The sequence below is a fragment of the Narcine bancroftii genome, chromosome 5 (genome assembly GCF_036971445.1).
Source record: "Narcine bancroftii isolate sNarBan1 chromosome 5, sNarBan1.hap1, whole genome shotgun sequence".
Taxonomy (NCBI): domain Eukaryota; kingdom Metazoa; phylum Chordata; class Chondrichthyes; order Torpediniformes; family Narcinidae; genus Narcine; species Narcine bancroftii.
The window spans coordinates 130,108,862-130,135,721 of record NC_091473.1 but is presented as its reverse complement, the minus strand read 5'-3'; the positions used below and the strand labels follow the sequence as shown (position 1 = coordinate 130,135,721).

Here is a 26,860-nt window from a genome sequence, read left to right as displayed (position 1 = left end):
AATTACCACATGCAAGACTTAAATTTGGGACAGAACAGTGCCATCCATGTATAGTAACACTGAGAAGACTCAGCAAATTCTTAACTGCCTTCAAGACACCACCACATCTGTATTCTTCTTTGAAGTAAATCATGAAAATTCTGTAGACACCGTGGTTGAAGTAAAAACACAAAATGCTGGAGAAGCAGGTCAGTGTCCTTTATTTAGGAAAGGTAAAGACACAAAACTGAATTTTCGGGCTTGAACCCTTCATCAAGCTCTGAGAAAATGCCAGCAGGTAGCTGAACAAAAGGGCAGGGAGGTGAGGTGGGGGGGGGGTGGTGGGGGGGGAAGGGAGGCAAAGACAGGAGATGATAGGTGGAGAAAGGAGGAAGGAGACAGCAGCTATCAGGTAGGGGAGGGATAGCTGGGTGGGTAAGGGGGAAGGGAGGGGAGAACTGGAAAGACCAGGTTTCCACCAACATATACTACAAATCTTTAATTTCCACAACTACCTGGACTTCCTCACACCCTGTCTCCTGTAAGGATTCCATCACCTCCTCTTAATTTCTCGGTCTCTGCTACATCTGTTCCCAAGATGAGATCTTCCAGTCCAGATCTTCTGAAATGTCTGCCTTCTTTCACAAATGTGGCTTCCCCTCCACCACCATGAACTCAGCCCTCACCGACATCTCCTCCATTTTCCGCTCATCTGCCTGGGGCCCCTCTGCCCCCAGACACAACAAACAGAGAATCCCCATCATCCTCACCTACCACCCCACCAGCCTCTATATCCAACATATTATCCACCGGAATTTCCAGCACTTACCTCAGAATCCCACCACCAGACACATTTTTCCTTCTCTCCCCTTGGCCTTCTGCAGGATCTGCTCCATCCATGATTCCCTTGTGCAGTCATTCCTCCCAACGCATTGCCCTTCCCCACCCGGCACCTTCCCTGCAGCCGCAGGAGGTGCAACACTTGCACCCACGCCTCCTCCCTCACCACAGTACAGGGCCCCAAACAGGCTTTTCAAGTGAAGCTACGCTTCACTTGTACATCCACAGGACTTATTTACTGCATCCGGTGCTCCCTTTGTGGTGTTCTCCACATCAAAGAGACCAGTCACAGACTGGGAGATCACTTCGCTGAGCACCTCCTCTCCGTCCCCAAAAACAGCAACCTCCCAGTCGCCAAAGATTTCAATTCAGAGTCACACTCCCAGATTCACATGTCTGTCCATGGCCTTATGTACCCAGACCACCCGCAGATTGGAGGAACAATTGCAAACATAATGACAAAAGATTCAGAATGGCCAACTTTGTTGTGTTAAAAATAGTCATTGGGAATCTACATATTAAAAAGTAGAAAGGTACATTTTAGGGAATGCATCTCCCAGTCACCTGGATTGCTTGGAAATTGTTTTATAATAATGTTGCTGGACTTGAGGAACTGAGTTACGCAGATACACAAAATTATAAGATGGAGTAAATTCAAGCAGGCTTTTTTCTTCCCACTGAGGTTAGGTGAGATAAGAATTAGAGGACATGAGTTAAGGGTGAAAGGTGAAATCTTTTAAGGGAACATTAGGGGAAACCTCTTCTCTCAGATGTGGTGGGAATGTGGAACGACCAGACAGCTGAATTGGTGAAATAGGGCTGTGGAAAAGGACATGGATGGGAAAGATATGGAGGGGCTATGGACCCGGTGCAGGTCTTTGGAGACTAGGCAGAATAATAGTTTGGCCCAGACTAGATTGGTTTAACAACCCGTTTCTGTGCTGTAACGTCCTATGACTCCATCGACAAAGACATTTTCCAAAATGTTGTTCCTGACCTGACTTGGAGGGGAATAGAGAATGAGAAGGTGCTCGTGTGATAGATCATTGGACATAGCTTTGATGTTTTCACATATTTGTAGTTATCCACTAATTAGATCATACAAGGAATCATTTACAAAAAAAATTGCTACCAACTTTTTCTAAAATCTATCCACTAACAGAGTGTTTCTTTTCTGATGAATCAAATCTGAATATAACTCTTTTACTATTTACCAATTAACTATAATTTACATATTTTAATTAAGAATCAAGCAATATAAAACAATTAGGGTAATCAGTTTGCTAACTGGATTGCATAACATTTAGACAGTTTTCCAGGGAGATAGAAAAAAAACCTTAATTAGTGCTAATTAGTACTGATTTGCATATGTTTGATAAAGCATACAGTTGCCATAATATAGGATTATTTATCTTTGTATCTGCCAAATGCTGGCATTTTATAGGATAAAATAATTTTCACACTAGATTTGCATGTTAAATGGTTTTAAAACTGTTGAAACCACATCAAATTTATTTGTAATCTCTCATACCCACATCAAATTTTATCAATAAAAGGAAAAAGAGCCCCATAGATTGAAAAATAGTGTGAGATTTGTCAAAATAAAACTGCATTAACTTTCATCTGTTTTCAATAAACCATGTGGTCTGCAGGAACTGAATCTTACAGAAAGTAAATGTAATTTTTGAACTAGTCGTAAAATCAATGGCATTGCCATGTTTACCTATGTACATGAGTCTATCCCCAGACATCTCTAATATTGAGCTCATTTGTCTGATATAAAACATCATTTTAAATTAATACAAAACAGAATAGTTATTAGACATACAGCACGGTAATAGGTCAATTTACACCCCATTAATCTATACCCCAGTACGTTTTTTTTGAAGGATGGGAGGAAACCAGAATCCCCAGAGAAAATCCACGCAGAAAAGGGGAGAATGTACTGTGACAGATTATGTTATATTTTATATTATGTATAGATATGTTTTTGGGAGATAAACTTTGGCAGGTTTTTTTAGTGTAGGTCAGATACAAATACTTCAAAACAGATCTCATTTAAAATGCAAGACCTCTGCTCAAGCCAGACAGTTCAGGCTCCGAGTGCCTTTGCACAAACCTTGAAGAATGCCTATAAGGACTTCACAAGAAGGTGTTAATTGGACATGCTGTGGAGTAGTGGATTATTGTTTTGGAAAGCAACAGATGAATGAACAACGAACTCAGAAGATTAGGTCTGGAGCTGCAGTCTGTCTGAGTGCAGTTGGCTGTTCTAAGAGGGTTGAGAGGTTTTCTCTGGATGAGAGAGAGAGGGAGAATTCAGTTCTACAGTTCAGCAGCAGCAGCTGGGACTGGAACAGGACAAGCTGGCAAGCTTGTGGAAAAACCCCATTTTGAAGACGGGTTGTGAGTTCTTAGTTCAACCTGGTCAAAACCCTTGTGGTCCATACAAGAGGAGAGGACTGGCTGCATAATGTGTCACTTGAAATAAGAGAAACACAAGGGACTCTGTGGTGATCTGAAAGAAAGAGGTGATCAACTGGAAAACCCCGATGGGGCAGGTTTCTTCAGCAAGACACTCAAGTGGCTGATTGGAAGGAATCAGTTGTTGATGTCCAATAAGCAACAAATCTCTCCGAAAACTGACAAGAAACTTTGTGAGCGGTAACCATTTACCTTTCAAGCACCAAAGCCTGGTGAAATTCAAAAATGTTAAATTCTGTGCGCAGTATAAAAATTGCCTGCAACCGGTGAATTTGGAGGAGTGAGAAGTGAGATTGGACTGCGAATCAAAGAACTTTTCTGAACTTACACACACATTACATACAAATGCGCTTAGAATTAGGTTAAGTTAATAGTGATAAGTTAAAGTTTGATCCTGTTTCCATGTTTAAAGATAATTAAAAGCAACTTCTATTGAAGTACCCATTTGTCTTGGTGAATTTCTATTGCTGCAGGGTTTTGGGGTCCTCTGGGCTCATAACAGTACAAACTCGTTACAGACAGTGTGGGATTTTAACCCAGGTCCGGTCCATTCGCTGGAGCTGTAAAGCAATGCGTCAAACGTGCCACCCAAAACAGAGACCACAACTTAGATCTACAACTTTGAATAACTGAATGGTGAACTACTCTACAATGTAGGAATGTTGAAAATGTCCTTTGAATTATGGCAAAGAAACTGGTATGTGTATTTTCTGATAATGAATATAATCCTGCACTTGAATTGTAATTTGAATTATATCTGATGTGTTGCACAGTAATTATTGTTTTGCATGCTTTTCTAAACCTCATTCTGCAACCAGAACATTTTTACACAGAGATTAATGGAATTTTAGAGCACTGAAATAGTGTTTACAGCCCATCATGACCAACCCCAAAATTTTGGTGATCTGTACTAATCTCATTTGCCTGCACTGCGTTCTTGTATGCCATGCCTATTCAAGTGCCTGTCTAAATGTCTCTGAAGTTTAATGACTGTACCTGACTCCACCATGCCATCTGCCAATGAGTTTGAGATATCAGCACTTTCTCTAGAAAGACTTTCCTTTCACTGCCCCTTTAAAACATTTCCCTCTCATTTTAAACCTATCCTCTCATTTGTAATATCCCTACCATGAGAAAATGTATTCCTTCAACATTATCCATGCCTCTTATAATTTTGTATGCCCCTATCATTTAAAAAAAACTTTTACTTTAAATGATAAGAATGTTTAAAAACATAAAGGTTTCTGAAGGTTCTACTGAAAAAAAAATCTAACAATGTTGTCTGTGAGGAAGGGAATAGCTGACAGCAACTGTTGTACTTTCATGTTTAATGCAATGTGTGTATTCCTGAAGTTGTTGTCACAGAGACTAATAGCGGCCAGCAGAGATAGGTTTCAGTCCAAAATCATCAGGCACAAAAAACTTACTTGGAAGGCAAATTATATTTGAGGATACTTACCCGCAAAGAAACAGATTATGTTTCACATATACTCAAACAGCTCAATAGATTTTTTGTTTTAAAAAACTATAGCTCTCAAGGAAAAATGCTATCGGGATATAACTTACCATTAAACCAATATGATTTTTGTGTCGTTCTAAGGAAATACTTGCAGAATTTAACATATTCCCTTTGACAGGCAAGCAACCATAAGATATTTATGTGGAAAACACAAAATAGTGCTGGAGAAACTCAGCAGTTCACACAGAATCAAAAAGAAGTAAAAGGGAAACCAATTTTTTTTTTGGCTTAAGCCCTTTAAACAGACTGGTCCCTGAATAAAATGATTTGGAGACGAGAAATTCTTAAAATAATGCACCATTTTAAAGAATTTTGTGCAAATTTAGATCCAGTACAAACTAACTTTCACTGATTGCGTGGAAGAAATTGAATTAATGTTGGACTAAGCAAAAGGGGATGACACAGCTTAAAACATGTTAATAAATAGGGGTCTTCAAAGAGCAAACAATTCCAAACAAACTGCTAGATAAGAACAGAATGCTCTCTAATCACCAACCCTTTGTGTGTTCCCATGATCATGTTAAACACATCTTTCTGTAAAGTTGTGTGTCTCAGTAATTTCGTGATCATGTCAAATATGAGAAAAGACCTTGCCCATAAAAGACCGACTTCTGTAACATTAGGTCAGGCGAGACTCGTGCAGATGCCGGACCTCTGTGGGACACTCCCTCAATAAAGCAGAGGCTTTACTAACCACTTGCGTTAGTTCCTTAATTAATTAAGTCGAGAAGGTTTTTCTTGACAGATTGACAGGCTGAGATTTGAAGTGATTGTGGCAAGAAATTAGCTCCATAATGCAATTAGTCACCATTGTAGATTTTGTTAATTTACATGCCTTTGAGGTGTCCCATACAATTCAGGTTCATACTATATCATGGATATATTGACCAACCTTTTTTTCGAAAATCTGTTCAGCATCTGGATGCCATGCACATATATAATGAACATTCTGCATAGTTTTTCAAATTATTGGAGGGTGTTCTGGGAGATTGGGTATACAAGTATTTGGACAGCCAAGGACTGATTAAAAGGATAGTCAACATGGACTTCTGTGTGGCAAGTCATGTTCAACAAATCTTTTAGAGTTTTTTGAGGAGGTTACCAAGAACATAGATGAAGGAAATGCTCTGGATGTTGACTACCTGGACTCTAGTAATGGCTTTGACAAGGCCCCTCATGGGAGATTAGTTCAGAAGGTTCATTCCATGGAGAGATTGTAAAATGGATTTGAAATTGGTTGAATGGGAGAAGTTGAATGGGAGATAGTTGATGGTTGCTTCTCAAACTGGAGGCCTGTGATTAGTGGTGGGCCTCAGGAATCAGTGCTGGCACCGTTGTTTTTTTTTTGTCTACATCAACAATCTGGATGATATTGTGGGAAATTGGATCAGCAAGTTTGCTGATGACACTAAGATTGGAGGCGTTGAGGACAGCGAGGAAGGCTTTCACAGCTTGCAGAGGGATCTGGGGCAACTGGAAAAATGGGCCAAAAAATGGCAGATATGAGGTGTTGCATTTTCGAAGGACAAACCAAGGTAGGACATACAAAGTAAATGGTAGGGCACTGCAGAGTGCAGAGTAAAGAAAGCTTTAGGCATCTTTGACTTCATAAATTGAAGTATTGAGTACAGGAGTTGGGATGTTATGGCGAGGCCAAATTGTGTGCAGTTCGGCTTGCCAAACTATGAAGGACATCAGTAAGATCGAAAGAGTGCAGAGAAGATTTACTAGGAAGTTGCCGGGTCTTCAGGAGTTGAGTTACAGGGACAGATTGCACAAGTTGGGCCTTTTTTCCTCAGAAGGTAGAAGAATGAGGTGAAATTTATCAAATTTTTAGGAGGTTTAGAAAATTATGAGGCTAATAGACAAAGTAAATGCGAGAAGGGTCTTTCCACTTAGATTGGGAGAGATAAATACGAGACGACATGACTTTAGGGTGAAAGGTGAAAGGTTTAGGGAGAACTTATTCACTCAGAGAGTGGTTGGAGTTTGGAACGAGCTGCCATCTGGTAAATGAGGGTTTACTCTTAGGTTTTAAGGATAAATTGGATAGATACATAGATACATAGACGCGAGAGGACTGGAGGGTTATGGAATGGGTGCAGGTCATTGGGACAAGAGGAATGATGTTTCGGCACAGACTAGAAGGGATGAATGGCCTGTTTATTGTGTTGTAGTTTTCTAAAGTTCTATGAACAAACAAAATTGTTGTTACTAAACTTACATATGTATTGAGAGCAAGACTGTGAGTTAGTGTTTTTGTATTTTGAAGAAACAACATCTGCAGTTCATCCAAATTACAACAAGTGGATTGAACTCATGAAGTAACATACTTAGACACAACAAACTACCTGTAAATGGAAGTGCAAAATAAGAGCTGTTCAATAACTCCCACAATAGCAGTATCGGCATCCAATTGATCACTCTCACTTCTATCATTATCCATTGCCAGGATGATTTAGATTGCTTGCTCACACTGTGGCCTTGTTCCTGGCCCGCTACTAATATAGGTTGTTGTGGGGAAATTAGTGGTTTTATTGTACTTCATAAAGAGGGTGGTGAGAGTGACGAATTAGTTGGCAGTTGAAGTGGTGAATGCAGCCTTAATTTTGACATTTAATAAAATATTGGATAGGTACATGGATGGGAGAGATGTGGAGAGCAATGGTCCGGGTGCAGGTCAATGGAACAAGGCAGAAAAATAGATCGAAGGGCCTGCTTCTGTGTTGTAGTGTTCAATGGTTCTTCCTGAATAGGTCTTGTGTGGACCTGCTGCTGCGTTTTTATCCATGGTGGATAATGGGGTCTCTGCGAGCCCAGTCAGAGAATGCCAGAATGTTTGTTTTGCATATTGAAATCCAGCTCCCAATGTTACAAATTGGAAGCTGCTGAACATAATTATTAGGCCTTCAAGAACTGAACAGTGAAAAGTGGTGCAAGGTAGCATTCACTTTCAATTCTTTTACCGGGCCAGCCCAATTAGAAATCTGACCACACACCTATCACTAGATCACTCGTTTAAACCTCCACCTTCCTGACGGCAGGACCCCTGCCCATTACCCCCACCACCCCACTCTCCCTCAACCTTAATTGCATGCCTTTTTCCCTTCCCAAAGTTTGTGTCTCACAGACCTTTTAGTGCTATGTAGAATTCCAAGCACTGCAAACTGTATCTGCAGCCCACCGCTGCTAGTGTATCACTCACCCATGGTCAAATGGTCAATTTGAGGGTCCGCTTTGTGTGAATCATAAATAAAAGCCATCAATGTTAGATTTGGCAGGACCTCTGTGTCCCCACCCCTTAACCGTTCTCCTGGCATCTGTTTTACCTGACATGCTCCCATTATGGGATGACATGTTAAATAACCTTCAGTACTGCTTCACAGTGCTATTTATGGAAGACCAAGATCCCTTACTTTCTTTCACTTCTGTCTCTCTTGCTTCCTGACTGATGTATCTTTAGTCCGTTTCACACGAAACTATACACTATTCGGATTAAGCCATGGTTGTGAAGCCTGTAGATCAACAATGCTCGTAAAAACTCAGCTGGTCAGTTCAGCATCTACAGAAGAGAAAGATACCTATATTGCTGATGTTTCGGGGCTGAGTCCTTCTTCAAGGAGCTATCAGAAGAGGAATTAATTGGATGTGATAAGGTAGAATTTATCAAGATTCAATTTGTTGCCATAGTAACATTACCATATTACATGAAATTTTTCTCTTTGCCTGCTGCAAGGCAGGCAGATTGACCAACGGCAGGAACTGCCTAAGCTTCTTTTCGTCAGACATAGAGTCAGAATGAGAGAACCAAAAGACAGTCCCTCCCGAGTCAACTAGTATCCAGAGATTTGCCTCTAGCGCTAATGCAGTCCCTGTGGTTACACAGAGTTCAGACCAAACCCATTGCAACCCGAGCTCCAGATCTGAACTCCGACACAGTCAGGAACCTTTCGGCACACTTGGCACCTCCTTGTATCCCGGTTCTGATACCTGGTACCCCTCCAGCCAGTTCGAGACAATCTTCAGCAGTCCGCAACCCGATGCGAGTGTCATGACAGCAGTCTCCAGCAGCCCCCAACTTCCGCGGGTTCCTCGCCTCGAGTCGCCCGCAGCCCGCCGCATGCATTGGTCCCTCAGCCGCAGAGCCTCCTCACTGGTCCGCCACCATGGTCACTGTCCCATGGCTCGTCTCCTCTGGTTTTCCCTCTCAGATGGGGGGGGGGGGTGGGGGGTGATCTTCCACCTTTTAGCGCCCTGCTCCAGTCCTCTGCTTCCCCAGAGTCCGCAGCCCCTCGTGGCTGCTGCCGATTAATAGGCGCCGCCATCTTGGGCGCAGACCCACGGTTGCAGAATTTCAAATAAAATCACCATTAGCCCCCTCAATGGGCTGTTCAAAGCCCGTGTGGAGCTGACAGTGGTCAACTGGGCGGCTGGACCCTGCAGGAGCGCTGCATCTCCGCTCCCTTGCTCCCTGCGGATCTGCTCCAGCGGCAGTGCTGCTGCCAATGCTACAGTAGATTTGACAGCATGGCCATCTGAATGGAGACAGGGAATGGAGAGATGACGGGGAAGCGGGGGCTGTGGGTGGGGGAGAGATGATGTTTAACGAAAGCCAGAAAAGTCAATACTGATACCATGCAGTTGATCCCCTCAGATCAACAATGCTCACAGTTATAAACTGACAGGGAATCAATTGGTTGTGGCTCGGTAAAAGCATTTTGGAAAGGAAGGTAACAACAGAGGCCGTGAAATCAGTTTTCAGAAACATAGCTCCCAATCTAATGGGAAAAAAGTTGTCAGATCTGATTCATGGGGATATAATAGTGTGTCACCCACAAGTGTCATTGAAAGATTCATTTCAAATCTGAGCTGCCCAACAACAAAGCAAATTTTAGAATCACTTGTGTGCTGGTACACTAAATTTCACTGTATCTCTGTATTCACCCTTGTTCAACTGACTGCAACCAGAGTTCTTGGTGTACAGGCACTGTGAATATTTCTGTTATCAGCTAACAAAATGCCTTAGTTCAACTCACACTGATTTTTCTTCCTCCTGTGAGATGACACAACAGATCGAACATTCACAAAGTGAAACACGACAGGCTGATTGTAGTGAAAACACTGAAATGCTGGAGGAACTCAGCTGGTCTTCTCAGCATCTATAAGAGACAAAGATATATTGCCGACTTGTCAGGCCTGAGCCCTTCTTCAAGGAAAGATCAGAAAAGGATACAGAAAGTCTCATAATTCAAGCAATGGGGGAGGAATCCAGACCAACAAAAGGTGTTAATTGGATGTGATCATGTCTGTGCGAAAGGAGACAAAGAATGAAGATGTCTTCAGGTAGCCACTCCAGAAAGGTCTGCTGAAAGAACGAGCAAGAGGTGTGGCCATTGTTGAGAGAGAGCAAGTCGTTCATGAGAGCAGAAGGGGCTCTGCCCCCAAACTGTCTATATGCAACAGTCGGGCTATGTGTTTACACTTCGAGAACCAAAAGTGCGGGTTAGTAGCTCCTTGATGGCCATATACTTCCCTTGCTCCAGGGGCTGCAGAACGAAGTCAATGATCTGGGCTACAGTGTCCTGGTTGAGGGTACTTACTAGGTAGTAGTAGCACGTGTTGTTGGTGGAGATCTGGCAAATGATGAACTGTTCCTTGGCTTGCTGGAACCACACCCGTGGTAGTATTGTCTCGAAGACCGGCAGCTTCAATGATTCAATGCAGACTGATCTCCTGTCATGGAGTCCAAAGTGCTATTTGGACCAGTTGGGTTCACCACTGCAGCACACTGCTCCGTTTATAGCTCAGAGTTATTGCTTGAAGAAAGAGGCTCACGAGAGAGTCGACACTGAGTTTATTTGGCTATCTGCTCCGCCTTTTATGGGCTGCATAATTCACGGGCATGGCTTGTGATCTGCTGGCTATGGATTGGTCACCTTGCGATCCATTACTCCAGATTGGAACCCCTGCAATCCTCTGCTGTTATGGCCTATGGTAACGGGCCACTCAACTCACATGTTGTGTCTTCGTTCACCACATTCGACGGCCATTTTCTGTGTCGGCCTGCGGAGTAGGTCGCAGGCCACTACAGGATTTTAGAAAACAATGTTACCACAGTAGCCGAAGAAGCATACATGTCAGAATTGAACAAAATAGTGACCTAGAAATCGTCTGCGTTACAAAGGCTTCCAAAAGTGCATTGTATGGTGAACCAGTACAATTTTTGTGGAGAATTAACTGCAGAAAAATACTTTTGTCATAAGACCAAAGGTATTATGTACAATAAATTATGCAGTGACAGGAAGAACATGCAGACTCCACAGCTAGGAGCAAAGGTCAGGATTGAATCTGAGTCTCGAGAGCTGTGAAGCAGCAGTACTAACCAATGTGCTATCATAATCCCATTGTCATACGTAAATTAAAAGCTTGAATGCCCCACCATGTGATAAACTGGTAACTTAAAACTAAGGAAAATTTGAGAATACATCATAGAGAACACATACATGGGACAAGCACATTAAATGAGCAAGGTATATTCTATTGTGCATCGTGGCTTTGGTCTCACAACAATGTAGCAGCGAATATTCTCAAGAAAACATGTACTAGCTTCCACAGAAAGCCCCTTTGGATGGCCTTTTGCTGCAAAAGAATTTGTGCATCTGTACTCGGTCCAATCTGCCACTCGTGTTTCTTGGGCTCTTGTGGCCACATTATCTTCACAAATGTCAGATGCTACAAGTTGAAAGTGTTAATTGTGTACAGTCAACATTACAAGTAATAGCACTGATCCTTAAGGAGGCCAGTTTTCAAGTTTCATATACTGCTCTTATTCCCGGAAGGATCGTAAGATTGTAAAACCTGTTAGTTACCACATCCATGATCACTAGCAGTAGGGGACTGTACAGAGCAATTTATATTTAAAGCTTTGGTTGCCATACAATGCCAAAGGTGGCTGAAAGGTCAATACTGCCTCATTTCACATCCATCCCATGTTAGTGGCTCATTGCTTTTTCTGACAGCCATCTTGTTCTTTTGGGAGCTGCGGAGAGTGGTCGATGATGTTTCCCATTCTCTCAAGGATTATGAGCATGTAAATGTTACAGTGATAGGTTGATATGCTTTTGGGTCCTTTCGTGATCTCTTGGGTTTCAGCATGTCAGTTGCATCAGCCCTTGCCCAGATCATTGGAAATTCTACTCATTAGATGCAGATATGACGATGGGATTGGTGACCAGAACTTTTGTCAGTCTTGATCATTTTAATAACCATTTCAAACTTATCATCAGGGATGGATATTGTTAAATTTAGGTTATCAGTGAATGAATGAAATAGTTTAGGTGTCAAGTGGCCGAACATATCTGCACACACCCTACACAACTCACTGTAGTTTTTGCTGTTACACAAAATTTTTGCAATGAAGGTTGTTGACACAATACAAATTTGTCTTTTTGTACCTTTTCTTGTAAGATGACGATTCACATGTCATGGTTATTGATGCACAATCAATTCACCAAAAAGACTGAAGTACTGTAACTGAGGGCTTTTATTAGCTGGAGATGGACAGCATCCCTTGAGTTGCAGGCTCACACTGACCCGGACTCGAACTGGGGGGGAAGGTTGTGGCATAACAGCCTTTATAGGGAATAACGGGGAGGAGTCACAAGCCGGCCAGTGAAAGCAGGGTCAAGCATATAAGGTCAAAAGTATTTACATATACAAGTGGTTCCACCACAGTTATCTTCTTGATCAAATCATATTGACTTCAAAGCGCTCAGAGACAGCCCCGGTAAATTTTCAAGCCAAATATAGTAAAATCCCCATTATCTGGAATTCAAGCAACCGGCAGTCTCAAGCAACTCGTAAAGAAATCAGGGAAAATAAATAGGCTAAAAATATAAAAGTTTAAAGTTGCCACTCCTTAGCAGTCAGTTTAACAATCCATGCAAAACACAATCTCAAGCAACCAGAAAATTCACTTATCCAGCATCTACCAACCTATTCCCAGAGGTGCCGGTACCAGGGTTTGTTCTATATTATGTACAGGTATCTATGTAGTCTGGGAGCTGCCTCACAAAGGAAAATTCTTGAAGGAATACACAACAGTCATTGTTATTTGCATATAGGTACATTTCCTGTCTTCATTAATTGAAGTAATACAAGATTTTAAACCTAACCCTCGCAAAAATGTCAAGGATTAATGAGTCACTTGAAAGTCATTTGAACTACGAACTGATATCTCAAGGCCAGAGATGCAGGAGATGTATGTGACTCCAAGACATTATTCCAGACTCAGTGATCCAGCTGGATGGATTTATCTGCTTCAGAGCAGAGAGAGAAGTTGCTGCTTCTGGAAAGAGTTGAAGAGGGGAACTGTACTTTTACTGCACTGTCCACCAATGCCTCTGTTGTGAAGATAATCTGCTCTGCAGAAATAAAGTATCTCCTGGTGAAATGCAGACCTTTCTACCTGCCCAAGGAATTCTCAGCCATGTTCATTGCCACAGTCTAGGTTTTGTCTTTGGCTAATGAGGGTGTAGCTGTGAAGGAGCTTTACGATGCCATCTGCAAAGCCCAGTCTTCCCACCCTGACAGTGCCATGATTGTTACTGGTGACTTCAATCATGTCAAGCTGCAAATGATCTTACCACAATTTCAACAGCATGTGAACTTCGCCACTAGAGGAGAAAACACTCTGGTAAAAAATCTGCACCTTTCCCCCACCACCACCTTGGACTCTTGGATCACATATCCATCCTGCTAATGCTAGCGCACAGACCATTGACAAAGCAAACTTAGGTCGCAGTAAGATCAGGACATGGTCAGATGGGCCACAGCAGTGTTGCAAGACTGCTTTGAGACCACAGACTGGATCTGATTCAGAGAGACAGCCACCTACAGTGGTAATGTCAACATAGAGGAGTATATGAGCTCAGTGGCTGACTGAGATCAAATGCTTCACAGTCAGGGCTAACCAGAAACCATGGTTGGATGCTGAGGTCTGGGTACTTCTTGGAGCTCATGATGAGACATTTGGGACAGGGTGTAGGATGGCACTAAGATCAGCCAGGGCTGAACTCTCCCATACAATCCACAAGCGGGGTTATGCACAGATGATCCACAGACAGCTGTGCCACACCAGCAACTGAAGGCACAAGCAGCAAGGGATCAAGATTATCATGGGTCACAAGTCAACCTTTCGAGTTAAGGATAATGACACCTCCCTTCAGAACAGACTGAACATCTGTGCACGGTTCAATGAGAAGAATACAATGATGCCAAAGAAAGGTTTGTAGCCCCTGATAAGGAGAACCCTAATCAAGGTGAACCCACCCAAGGCAGCGGTACCAGACAACATACTTGGTCAGGTACAGAAGTGCTGCACAGAGCAATTGATGGAGATCTTCACAGACATCTTCAACACCTCACTGCAGCTGTCCATTGTTCAGAACAGCCACCATCATCCCGATATCCAACAGGGTGACAATAACAGGCCTCAATGACCTGCCCTGTGGCACTGACCTCCACCATTATGAAGCACTTCAAGTGCCTGGTGATCAAAAGCATCAAAGCACATCTCTCAGAGATGCTAGACCATTTTAATTCACCTATAAAAGAAATCATTCTACAAACAATGCTATAGCCTTATCACTTCACTCTGTCCTGGCCCACCTGGAGAATGATGCCTCATATGCCAGGCTGTTTTTGTTAACTTTAGCTTGATGTTTAACATGATCGTTCCCCAGAGGTTAGTGGAGAAGCTGTCCTCACAGGGACTCAACAACCCTTTTTGTAACTGGATCCTGGACTTCCTAACGGAAAGAGCACAGTGTGTCCGCCACAGTAGCAGAATGTCAAGCATAGTCATGCTGAGCGCTGACACACCTCAGGGCTGTGTACTCAGCCTGCTCTTGTTCATGCTATTGACCTATGCAAGATCCAGCTGCAATAGTGTCATCAAGTTTTCAGATAACACAACAGTATTTGGCCTCATCAGCAACAATGATGGCACTTACACAGAAGAGGTGAAAGATCTCATGAGAAACCTCAATTGTGCTGCTCTATTATGATTTTTAAAATGTGGGAATGGTAGTCCTCCTAATTCAAATTTCCATGTTAATTTTTCTAATGCAACTCATGCCATTTTCCCCTTCCAAATAAATTTCCTTACATACTTATTTAGTAGTTGAAAAAATTTTGATGGTATAAATATAGGTAGTGTTGAAATAAATATTGTACTCTCGGGAATATATTCGTTTTTATACAATTAACCCTTCCTATTAACGTTATAGGTAGTTCCTTCCATTTCTGAAAATCTTCTTCTACTTTCTTAAGCAATGGTGTATAATTCAATTCAAATAAATTATTTAAATTGTAATCAATTCTAATAGCTAAATATTTAATTGCATTTCTCTGCCGCTTAAATTGATTTTCCTTCTTACATTGCTCATAATCTACCTTCACTGTAGGCATTATTTCATTTTTATCACACCATATTCTTTTAATCTTATATGCAATTTACTTAATGACCTTTCTGGTTCAGTCAAATACATTATAACATCATCTGCAAATAAACTAAACTTATGCTCTTTCCTGACTACTTTAAAACCTTTAATATCATTATCAAGTCTAATTAATTCTGCCAAAGGCTCTATTCCTAAAACAACTAATGAAAGTGACAATGGAGATCCTTGTCCACTTGATCTAGTCAATAAAAAAGATTCTGATATCTGCCCATTTGTAACCACTTTCACTTTAGATTTAGAGCTCTGACCTAATATGTGTGTGCTATTCCAAATTTATTTAAGATTTTAAATAAAAAATGCCACTCAAGTCTATCAAACACTTTTTCACTGTCTAAAGTAACTATTACACTAGGTCCCTCTCTTAACTGTGCTAAATGTATTATACTCATTAACTTTGTTACATTATCTGCTAATTTCATTTTTTTAACAATTCCAGTTTGATCAATATTTATTAATTTAGGCAAATATTTTAGGTTGACATTTTAGATATTATTTTATAATCTGCATTTAACAATGAAATATGACTAAATGATGATGGTTTCAAAAGAGCTTTCCCTTTTTTTCAAAATCACTCTTATTATTGCTGTCTTAAATGATTCTGTTAAATTATTAGTCTCTCCCACTTGTTTTAATACTTCCATAAATGGTGGAATTAATAAATCTTTAATGCGTTGTAAAATTCAGGGTGAAAGCCATCTTCTCCTAGAAACTTATTATTTTGTAATGAACTCAATGATTCTTTAACCTCCTTTTGAATAAATGGAGTAGACAATATTCTTTGATCTTCTGTATTTAATTTTAGTAAATTTATTTGAGACAAAAATTCTTCTATTTTTATTGTCATCTTTTAATATTGCTACCTGATATAAATTTTTATAAAACTCTTTAAAATTTTCATTTATTTCTTGTGATTTATAATTATCAGATTTGATTCTTTCTTAGTTTCTATATTTGTCCTAGAAACTTGTTCTGTTTTTAACTGGCACACAAGAACCTTGTGTGCTTTCTCTCTCATAATTCATAGTATCTTTATTTTATTATTATTATAACTCTTTCTATTTTATAAGTTTGAAAAGTATTATGCTTTGACTCCTACTCCGAAATTGATTTTTTTCTTAATATTGAACAATTATCTGCTTCTAAGTGGCAGGCGGTGACCAGTGGGGTGCCACAGGGATCTGTACTGGGACCCCAGCTGTTCACAATTTACATTAATGATCTGAATGAGGGGATTGGATGTAATATCTCCAAATTTGCAGATGACACTAAGCTAGGAGGGGTTGTGTGCATGGAAGAGGGGGTCAGGAAGCTCCAGTGTGATTTGGATAAATTGAGGGACTGGGCAGATACATGGCAAATGCACTACAATGTGGATAAATGTGAGGTTATCCACTTCGGTAATACAAACCGGAGGGCAGATTACTATTTGAATGGCAATAGATTAAGAGATGGGGAAGTGCAGAGAGACCTAGGGGTACTTGTACACCAGTCTCTGAAGGCGAGCATGCAGGTACAGCTGGCGGTTAAAAAGGCAAATGGTATGTTGGCCTTCATATCAAGAGGGTTTGAGTATAGGAACAAGGATACCTTACTGCAGCTGTACAGGGCCTTGGTGAAACCACACCTGGAGTATTGTGTGCAGTTTTGGTCACCTTATCTAAGGAAGGATGTTCTTGCAATGGAGGGAGTGCAGAGGCGATTCACCAGGCTGATACCTGGAATGGCAGGAATGACTTATGAGGAAAGATTGCGCAAATTGGGATTGTACTCGCTGGAGTTTAGAAGATTGAGAGGGGATCTCATAGAGATATATAAAATTCTGGCAGGACTGGACAGAATGGATGCAGATGGGATGTTTCCAATGATGGGAAAATCCAGAACCCGGGGCCATGGTTTGAGGATAATAGGCAAACGATTTAGGACTGAGATGAGGAGCGTGGTGAATCTGTGGAATTCATTGCCACAGAAGGCAGTAGAGGCAGGTTCGTTAAATATATTTAAGAGGGAATTAGATATATTTCTTCACTATAAGGGTATTAAAGGTTACGGAGAGAAGGCGGGGACGGGGTACTGAACTTTAAGATCAGCCATGATCTCGTTGAATGGCGGAGCAGGCTCAAAGGGTCGAATGACCTACTCCTGCTCCTATCTTCTATGTTTCTATGTTTCTAATTGAAAGGAAGAATAAAAAGAGTAGAGAATAAAGCAAGAATTTTATCAGATCATTCACCTTTACTTTTAGCAATGTCAATAGAAGATTAAGAGAAATCAGTTTATAGATAGAGATTTAATTAAAAAGGATGGATTTTTGTGAGTTTATGGAAAGGCCAGGTTGAAATTAATTCTAATTCAGTAATGAATAAGTTTGTTTTATGGGAGGCAATGAAATCATATTAAAGAGGTCAAATAATAAGTTATATATCTAAGATTTAAAAAGATTATATGCAAGAAGTAGAATAACTTGAGAAAGGAATAATAGAAAAAAATTACATATACAATCAAATGAAGAAAAAAATGTTGTTAAATAAGAAATTAATTTCAGAGTAGGAGTCATGACCTTTTGAATAAAAAGAATAATCCCCTTCTTTTGGATGAATTCTCCTCCATACATCTATTAATCTCATATCTTTCATTAATGACTGTAACTTTGGCAGCTTTACTTTTAATAACATTTCTCCCAGGTCTATCCAAACATAGGTCAAGAGAAAAAAATAAAGACTCCTCCTATTAATATATTTTCATGGGCATTGACTAAATTAAAAAATGATTTTTGAACAAACTTCTCATCATCTAAATTTGGTGCATATATCCAAACGTCCAAAATTCATTAAAAATGACAATGTACCATATATATACACACATACGCCAATTGAGTCTGACATAATAATTTGTATTTTAACTGGAAAGTTTTATTAACCAAAATTGCTACTCCTCTAGCCTTGGAATTAAATGAAGATGCTGCAACATGTCCTACCCAATATCTTTTAATTTTTGATTTTCAACTTCAGTTAAATGTGTCTCTTTTAAAAACAGCAATATCTACATTCATCTTTTTCCTATATATCATTACATTTATCCTTTTAATTGGATTTTTAATCCAATTAATATTAATACTTACAAAATTTGCCATTTCACTCGTTATTATGATAATAATACCATTTCTCACCCTTACCTCATCACTTCCAACTTCTAGTTCGGCTACATTTTCATATATATGACTATTATTATCAACTATTTCAGATATGAAGAGCATAATAAAAATAAAGGAAACCCAGTAAAGATAGAAACAAAAAGAAACCCCTACTATTGTTATGTAGAAAAAAATTACTCCTTTCCATGCGACAGGCAGTGGCCTGTGCCACAAATGCACACATGAATTGACAGCTGTCAACCCCCTCCCTCCCAGCTCTTCTGAAAATATTGTTACATTTCATTTACTTAATTTGAACCTTCTTTGACTATATCCTTGGCTGAATGAATTGAATATGGATATGGCTGTTTTAAAGTAACAATTCATAAGTATCTTCCATCTGCTTGCTCATGTTCTTCAAAGGAAGAAATCAGCCATTTTTATTTTCTGTTCTACATGCGACTCCATACCCACCAATGTGATTGATTTTTAACTGCCATTGCAAGCCTCCTATTTCAAGGGGCGCTTTGCTTAGTTAAGAAATGCTAGCTTTACAGCAAAATCTCCAGACTGTGAAAGAATAAAAGAAAAGCTCATTCCAGAAACTTGATCACAAAATATATGGCTGATGATCTGGCAAGGATGCTTCTTTGAGTGAGTGCTATGTTACTGGAATGGGCTTTTCTTTTACTGGAACTGTCATCTGATGTATGAGTCTTTAAAACCCAGGAACTCTCTGCTCCAGCACACAGAGGCAAAAGATCCTGAAGAACAATTTTGAAATAGATGAAGTTATTTCCATTGTCGAAAACTTCCCTCTCATTCATCATTCCTAACATTCCAACTTGTCATCAACAGTGCATGCAGAAGATTGCAATGTGCAAATTGGCAACTTTCTTACAATTCAATACTGTCTACATCTCAGAGACATATTAATGTCCAGTGATAGTAAAAAAAAACCCTTAGAAGTAGATGTTTTTCTTTTTCCTTTTAAACAGAAGTCTATAAATTGCCTGTACAAGCTGATGACGTGGCAAATTGTTACAAGGGCTTTAAGTGAATGCTGTAGAGCAGAGATATATTATCAGGACAGACTGCCTCTGCATCGTACCATTGAGGAAGGCACACAGCTTTGGTCTCCATATTTAAGGAAGGATGAATTTGCTTTGGAGGTGGTACACCAATAATAAAGTTTATTCTTGGGGGGGTGGGGTTAATGGATTGTCATGACAAAAGGTTGGGCAAGAATGGAAAATACTTATTTGGAGGCAATTATTGGAACAAACAAAATTTTGAATGGGACTAGCAGGTTCGATCAGTGCTTCTCAACCTTTTTCTTTCCACTCACATACGACTTTAAATAATCCCTATGCCATAAGTGCTCTGTGATTAATAAGGGATTGCTTAAGGTGGTTTGTGAGTGGGCAGGGAAGGTCAAGAACCACTGTTGCTGAAATATTTTGCTTGAGAAAAATGGTCATTGGCCCATTTCCTTTGGAGTTATGAAACTGTGCACATAACGTGTCAATTAGGTACGATTAAAACAGTGGTTTTCAAACTTTTTCTTTCCACCCACATACCACCTTAAGTAATCCCAGAGCACTTTTGGCATAGGGAATATGTGAGGAGAATGAAAAAAAAAGGTTGAGACCTACTGGGATAGATGGTGAGTGGATAATTAATTTTCATATTTTCTTGTGACATTGGAGGATAATTGCGCCACTTGCCATCTGTTAGCTCCATGCCATCAATTGTCTAATTCTCCTGTAACCTATTCTCTCCCCATGTCCATTGAGTATTGTCTGCCTCTAAGAATATTTTGCAGTAGCTACCTCGACCTCCAATTAACACATTTTTGGAATATGCCTGAAAATTAGAGCATCAAGTTAAACATGCAGAATCCAATGAGAACATACAAATTCCACATAGACAGTACCAGGGATGTGAGGCCGCAGTACTAATTGGTGCACAATCAGTAGCATTTAATCCTCCTGGTGAGATTATGTACAAGAGGACACTGTTACTCAAGTGAAGTTTTGTCTATTCCAGGCAATGAGGAGAAATTTCACTTCTCAGGGGAATTTAAATTTAAATTTAGACCAACAGTATGGTAACAGGCCCTTCCAGCCCTCGAACCATGCCACCAAAATATCCCAATTAATCTACAACCACCCGTACGTCTTTGAAGATTGGAAAGAAACTGGAGCACCTGGAGGAAACCCATGCTGACACGAGGAGAATGTACAAACTTCTTTCAGATTCGAAACCTGGTCACTGGCACTGTAACAGCATTGTGCTCACTGCTATGCAAATCCAGGAAATTTAGGAATCAGTCAGTGATCATATTCAAGGTGAATATTGATGGATACTTAAACGAGAAGGGGGTCATGGAGTATTGGGAGGGAGTAGGAAGTTGCTGTTGAGACTAAGGTTGAACTGGGCCTTTAGCCTATGAAGTCTCTACTGAACGATGCCAAATTGAACTAAATCTCTTCTGCCTGAATATGATCCATATCTTGCATTTTCATGTGCCTACTTTAATCATTACTGTTATATCTGTTTCCACTATTTCCCCTGGAAGCTGATGCCAGGTACTTTTCACTCCATATAACAAACTTGCTCTGGACATCTTGAAACTTTGTCCTTCGACTCTGCTTCATCCATTCAAAAAATCCACGATTGATCCAGAGATCAGGGCCACTGGTTCTCAATAGATTCAGTATGGTAATAGTCCTTTCTGGCCCATGAGCCCATGGTGCCCAAATACACCAATTAACTGACAAACCCCATACAATGTTGTGGAGACTGGGAGGAAACTGAACAACCAGGGGAGGCCCACGCAATCTGGGGAGAACATACAAATTCCTTACAGACAGTTGAATTCAAACTGGTGATGCAATAGCGTTGCACTATCTGTTATGCCAAACATGCTGCCTGTATTCTGGAATTTGACGCTTTTACTCAGGGGTGAAAAGATTCTCTGATAGTCTACCCTATCTGTACCTTTCATAATTTCTATCAGTTCCCATCACTGCAAGTAAATTAACCCAAGTTGGTCCAGCTTCTCTTTATAGCTTGTATCCTCTAATCCAGCTAGTACTCTGGGGAATCTAGACCCTTTCCAAAGTCTCCACACCCTTTCTCTAATGGAGTGTCTAGAATTGCACACAATGCTCCAAGTGCAGCCTAACCAAAGCTTCAGAGAGCTGCCGTGTTCATATTAAATGAAGGTGCAGGCTTGAGGGGCTCCTACTCCAGTTTCACACGGTCTTAATTTTCATGTAGGATGACAGGTGACAGCTACGGATTACAAAAAAAAACGTGCACAATGAAAGATAGCTGCACAAGCAGCTAAAACTGCAGTATAAAGAAAATAAATCCAATTGTTATCTCTCCACAAATAGGCATAATGTCCTCATGGAAAATAATACATTTAGGATCACATAAATCAATTGAATTTAAAAAAAAAAGGTGAGCTGTACATCACCAGGTGTACATCACCAGACAGCAGCAATAGAAATTAGCCCAGACAGTGTTATATTTAAAATGATAATTTGTTATTAATTAACAAATAATATAACACCTTATCTCATTTATCTAACTCAGTGGTTTTCAACTTTTTTCTTTCCACTCACATCCCACCCTAAGCAATCCCTCACTAATCACAGAGCAGCAATGGCATAGGGATTACTTAAAGTGGGATGTGAGTGGAATTGAAGACTCACAAGCTCATCGAGGTCTCCAAATTAATTTTTAAAATGTTACACAACTGCTATGTAACATGGAGACAATGAACCATTTTAAAAGAGCAGAAAAATCATCAAATAAGGTGGAATGGTTGAGGCTGTCTTATATTGAGAGACAGTCATGCAGTTAAGATGGGCAGAATTGTCGGTTTCTTTGTTGTTACATACTGTGGTTCTATAACATCGATCGTCTTTCACATCACCAGTGAAAGCGACATTCATCAGAGTCCAAGCAGACAAGTTGTGCACATTATTCAGCCGCCCATGAGTTAAATAATTCTTAAATTCAATGGTACTTTAGTTTAAATCATATTACATTGGCTCTTGCTACTGTTCTTTATGTCCTTTATTGCATGCCAATTTTCCACCTTTCCTCTGGAAGTGTTGACTCTTTCCTGATGTGAAATTATTTTTTTCGCCAGGCATTTATGGCCTGTTCCAAATTTGCTTTGAATGTAGAAGCTTGCTGGGTTACTTCAGAGAGCAGCTAAACTACAAGGCAATGAGGTTGAAGTCATAGGCCGGTTCTGTCCTCAATGGATGCTACTAATGGACCAACTGTGTTTTGCAATAACCGTACCTAGCATGAGATTTATATTTCAAGTTAATTTAGTGTCTTAATTTCAACTCATGCCACCAGATCAACAGTTAAGATCAGTGGTTCTCAACCTTTTTCTTTCCACTCACATACCACTTTAAGTAATCCCAATGCCATAAGTGCTCTGTGATTAATGAGGGAGTGCTTAAGATGGTATGTGGGTGGGAAGGGAAGGCTGAGAATCACTGCTCTGGTCTCAATGGCCCATTTCCTTTGGCGTTATGAAACCGTGCACCTAACGAGTCAATTAGATACAATTAAAACAGTGGTTTTCAAACGTTTTCTTCCCACTCACATACCACCTTAAGCAATCTCTTACTAATCACAGAACATCACTGGCGTAGGGAATACTTAAAGTGGGATGCGCATGTAAAGAAAAAGGTTGAGAACCAGTGGCCCTGATCTCTGGATCAATCGTGGATTTTTTAAATGGATGAAGCAGAGTCGAAGGACATTCAGCCCATCAAGTCTCTTGGTTCCAGTCAGCAGCATTCCCCTATTATTTCCCTATTGCCTTGCAAATTATTTTTTTTTAAATCCTGAGTCAATTCCATTTCAAAACCTCCATTGGTATTCATTTCTAACTATTACGTGCTCCCATTTTCAGTTCATTTTCATTTGAGTGGAATTAAGAGAACAAATCAAGGCAATCTATGGGAGATTAACTGTGAGCTGACAGCAGGCTGAGGAGAGCGTGTACCCAAATTCAATACTTCTGAGGAGAGAGGAAGTGCCTGGAGGCACAGGTGCAGAGAACATCTGACCAACATGTTTGCTCAGGCGCCATTTTAAGGAGACAATACAGGAGCAATAGCTTTTGGAAGTAATACTGTGCTAAAGTGGCCTTGTGTGATGATAGGCAATTTATCTGATTTCTCCATGCTATAGGTCAACGAGTAGGGGTGATTTTAAGGAAGTAGCACTTGGAGAAGCATCCTTTGAAGAGATACTGTGCTGAAGGGCCTCGTGTGGTAATAGACAATTTGTCTGATTTCTCCATGCTATAGGAGAATGAGTATACAACTCTGTGACCAAAAGGAAAAGTCACTTTGAACGGCAGACCCACAAAAGGGTTCTAGAAGCAGAAGAAATACTGTAGTTCAGCTGACCCACAAAAGGTCTAGAAGCTTTGAGAGTCACTCGTTTCATGTCCCTACTCAAATAAAAGGGGAGTGTTGATTGCTACCCATCTGAAAAGAACATTTCTCCGGAAGCACTTCAACAAGATTTTGTGAGTTTATAAACAGTCTGTCACCTGGTCTCTCCCACCTACCTTGTGAACTTCCTTTATCCATCTATAGCCTGCGTGTCAACATTGGATTTTATGAGACTGAACTTTGAACTGCCTTTCCAGAATTCGGCCTGAGCTGTAGTGGCAATGGCATTCCACACACACACACACACACACACACACACACACACACACACACACACACACACACACGTATATTCACGCATAGTTGAGGGTTAAGTTTAGATAAGTTAGATCAGTGGTTCTGAACTTTTTTCTTTCCACTCACATCCCACTTTAAGAAATCCCCATGCCATTGCTGCTCTGTGATTAGTGAGGGATTGCTTAAGGTGGTATGTGAGTGGAAAGAAAAAAGTTGAAAACCACTGAGTTAGATAAATGAGATAAGGTGTTATATTATTTGTTAATTAATAATAAAATATCATTTTAAATATAACATTGTCTGGGCTAATTTCTATTGCTGCTGTCTGGTGATGTAAAATAGCATTTTTACCATATGCTAGTAACAACATTGGGGAGTTTTGAAATGCTTCTTTATTGACTACTTCACTACAGTTGAACTCCTGCAGTCCTCACGTCTATCTGCTGCAGGTTGAAACCCCACCATATAACCATATACAGCACAGAATAGTCCAGTTTGGCCCTACTAGTCCATGCCGGAACAAATCCCCACCCTCCTAGTCCCACAGACCTGGTCCATACCCCTCCAATCCTTTCCCCTCCATGTAATTATCCAGTCTTTCCTTAAATGTAAATAATGTTCTTGCTTCAACCACCTCCGCCGGAAGCTTATTCCACATCCCAACCACCCTTTGGGTGAAGAAATTTCCTCTCATGTTCCCCTTATAATTTTCCCCCTTCAATCTCAAACCATGGCCTCTGGTTTGAATATCCCCCACTCTTATTTGAAAAAGCCTATCCACGTTGACTCTGTCCCTTTTAAAATCTTGAACACCTCCATCAAATCCCCCCTCAATCTTCTACGCTCCAGAGAAAAAAGCCCCAGGCTGCTCAACCTTTTTCTGTAACTCAAACCCTGACATCCTGTCAACATTCTCGTGAACCTTCTCTGCACTCTCTCTATTTTGTATCCTTCCTATAATTTGGTGACCAAAATGGCGCACAGTATTCCAAATTTGGCCTCACCAATGCTTTGTACATTTGTACATCTTTCAGCTGCTCCTGCCTGGAAATGGATACAGGAGTATCAGAGCCACCATCAATAGGCTGAGGAACATCTTCTTCCCATGGGTAGTGAGAATGGTGAACCATCAAAGCAGCTGTTCACACTAACCATGGGAGACTCCCACATTTATGAAACAATATTTATTTATTTTTGTATATGAATGTTAGTCCTCCATATGTAGTGCTTATCTGCATGTGTGGTATGTCTGGTTGTGTGCATGCGTGTTTTGCATCGAGAACTGGAGAATGCTGTTTCATTGAGTTGTACTTGTGCAATCGGATGACAATGAACTTGACAACTTGATTAGGCTCTAGAAATCTAGCCACACTCCAGATATTTATTGAATCTACTGTAAGTCTATCCACAGGTCAATAATTCAAATCTGGGATCTTTGATGCATGCACTATTCATCTGATCACTTCATGGAGTTATTTTATTAAAAAAATATAGTGTTATGAGGCCACACTGAAAAAGGCAGTGAAGTTACATAAAGCTTTCCAGGAGCAAATTGAAAGCCAAAGGTAAAATGTTTCCCACATATACCTTCTGTAACAACTATTAATTCTACCCATCATGCATTTTCTGAGGACATATTACTTAGCAGAAAGGTTTCATCTGTTAATATTCAAACGCTAGATATCAAATAATCTGTATCTGCCAGTTACTCAAGCATCACCTACAGCTCATTTATCATTGCCAATTTTAAACTAGGTAGAAAATTTAAAAGAAGGGGACTGAATTGTGGACGGCTGTGAGCTAAGATATTAATCTAAACACTTCAGGTGCCAACTACATGTGTGATCTTTTTAATGAATGACATCTCATTTGGTACAGATGACAGAAACTGTCACTGACAATTGAAATTATGTAGTGTTTTTAACATGGTAGCCTATCACAAGGCATTTCAAACAGGCATAAGAAATACCAGGTGTCAAGCAAACAAAAGAGCAAGACTTTGAGAACAGGCCAAATGCTGAGCCAAAGAGGCATATTAAAAGAAAGGTGTTTTATGAGCAAATTCCAAAGGTGGGGTGGAAGATAGAACATACAAAATCGAGAACTCAGAGAATGCATGATGTACGTTAGGAATGGGATTGGGGAGGGGATGTATATAGGTGAGATGGAGGAAGCTATGCAGAGGTGAGGAAAAAAAATCCGTAAATGGATTTTTCACAAATATGGCATTGGTGAAAGAAGGAGCCCAATGAGAATGGACAAACCTGGTGCAAGATATGAGAGCGGGATGAAGTTTTGGTTGTCCTGGTTAAGTAACAGTTCATTGCAGATCACAAGCTGGTAGAGCATGGAGGTAAATAAATCTGCAGCTAATCAATGCACAAATAATGCTTTTGGCTGTGTTTTGTGAGGGAAGTTAAGTGACTGCAGTGTTACAGCAGGAAATATTAAGGCAGCATTGAGCAAGGCAGGGAGAGGGGGAATGCTGGCTGTGTTTTGGGAATGCAATGTTATAGCAGTGATGGAGTGGAATATGGAATGGTACTGCAGTGGGCAAGATTGATGGAGATAGATTTTCACATTGGAAAGATGTGAAGTTAGACACTTTGGTGTACAAAAGGGAAATGTGGAGTATTTTTTTTTAATT

General features: G+C 40.3%; 1 protein-coding gene across 3 annotated transcripts in view; it reads right to left on the bottom strand.

Annotated features, from left to right (window-relative positions):
* The window catches only part of LOC138763967 (dihydropyrimidine dehydrogenase [NADP(+)]-like), a 1,056,199-nt gene that overhangs the window by 276,394 nt on the left and 752,945 nt on the right, over positions 1-26,860 (bottom strand). The window lies entirely within an intron of this gene.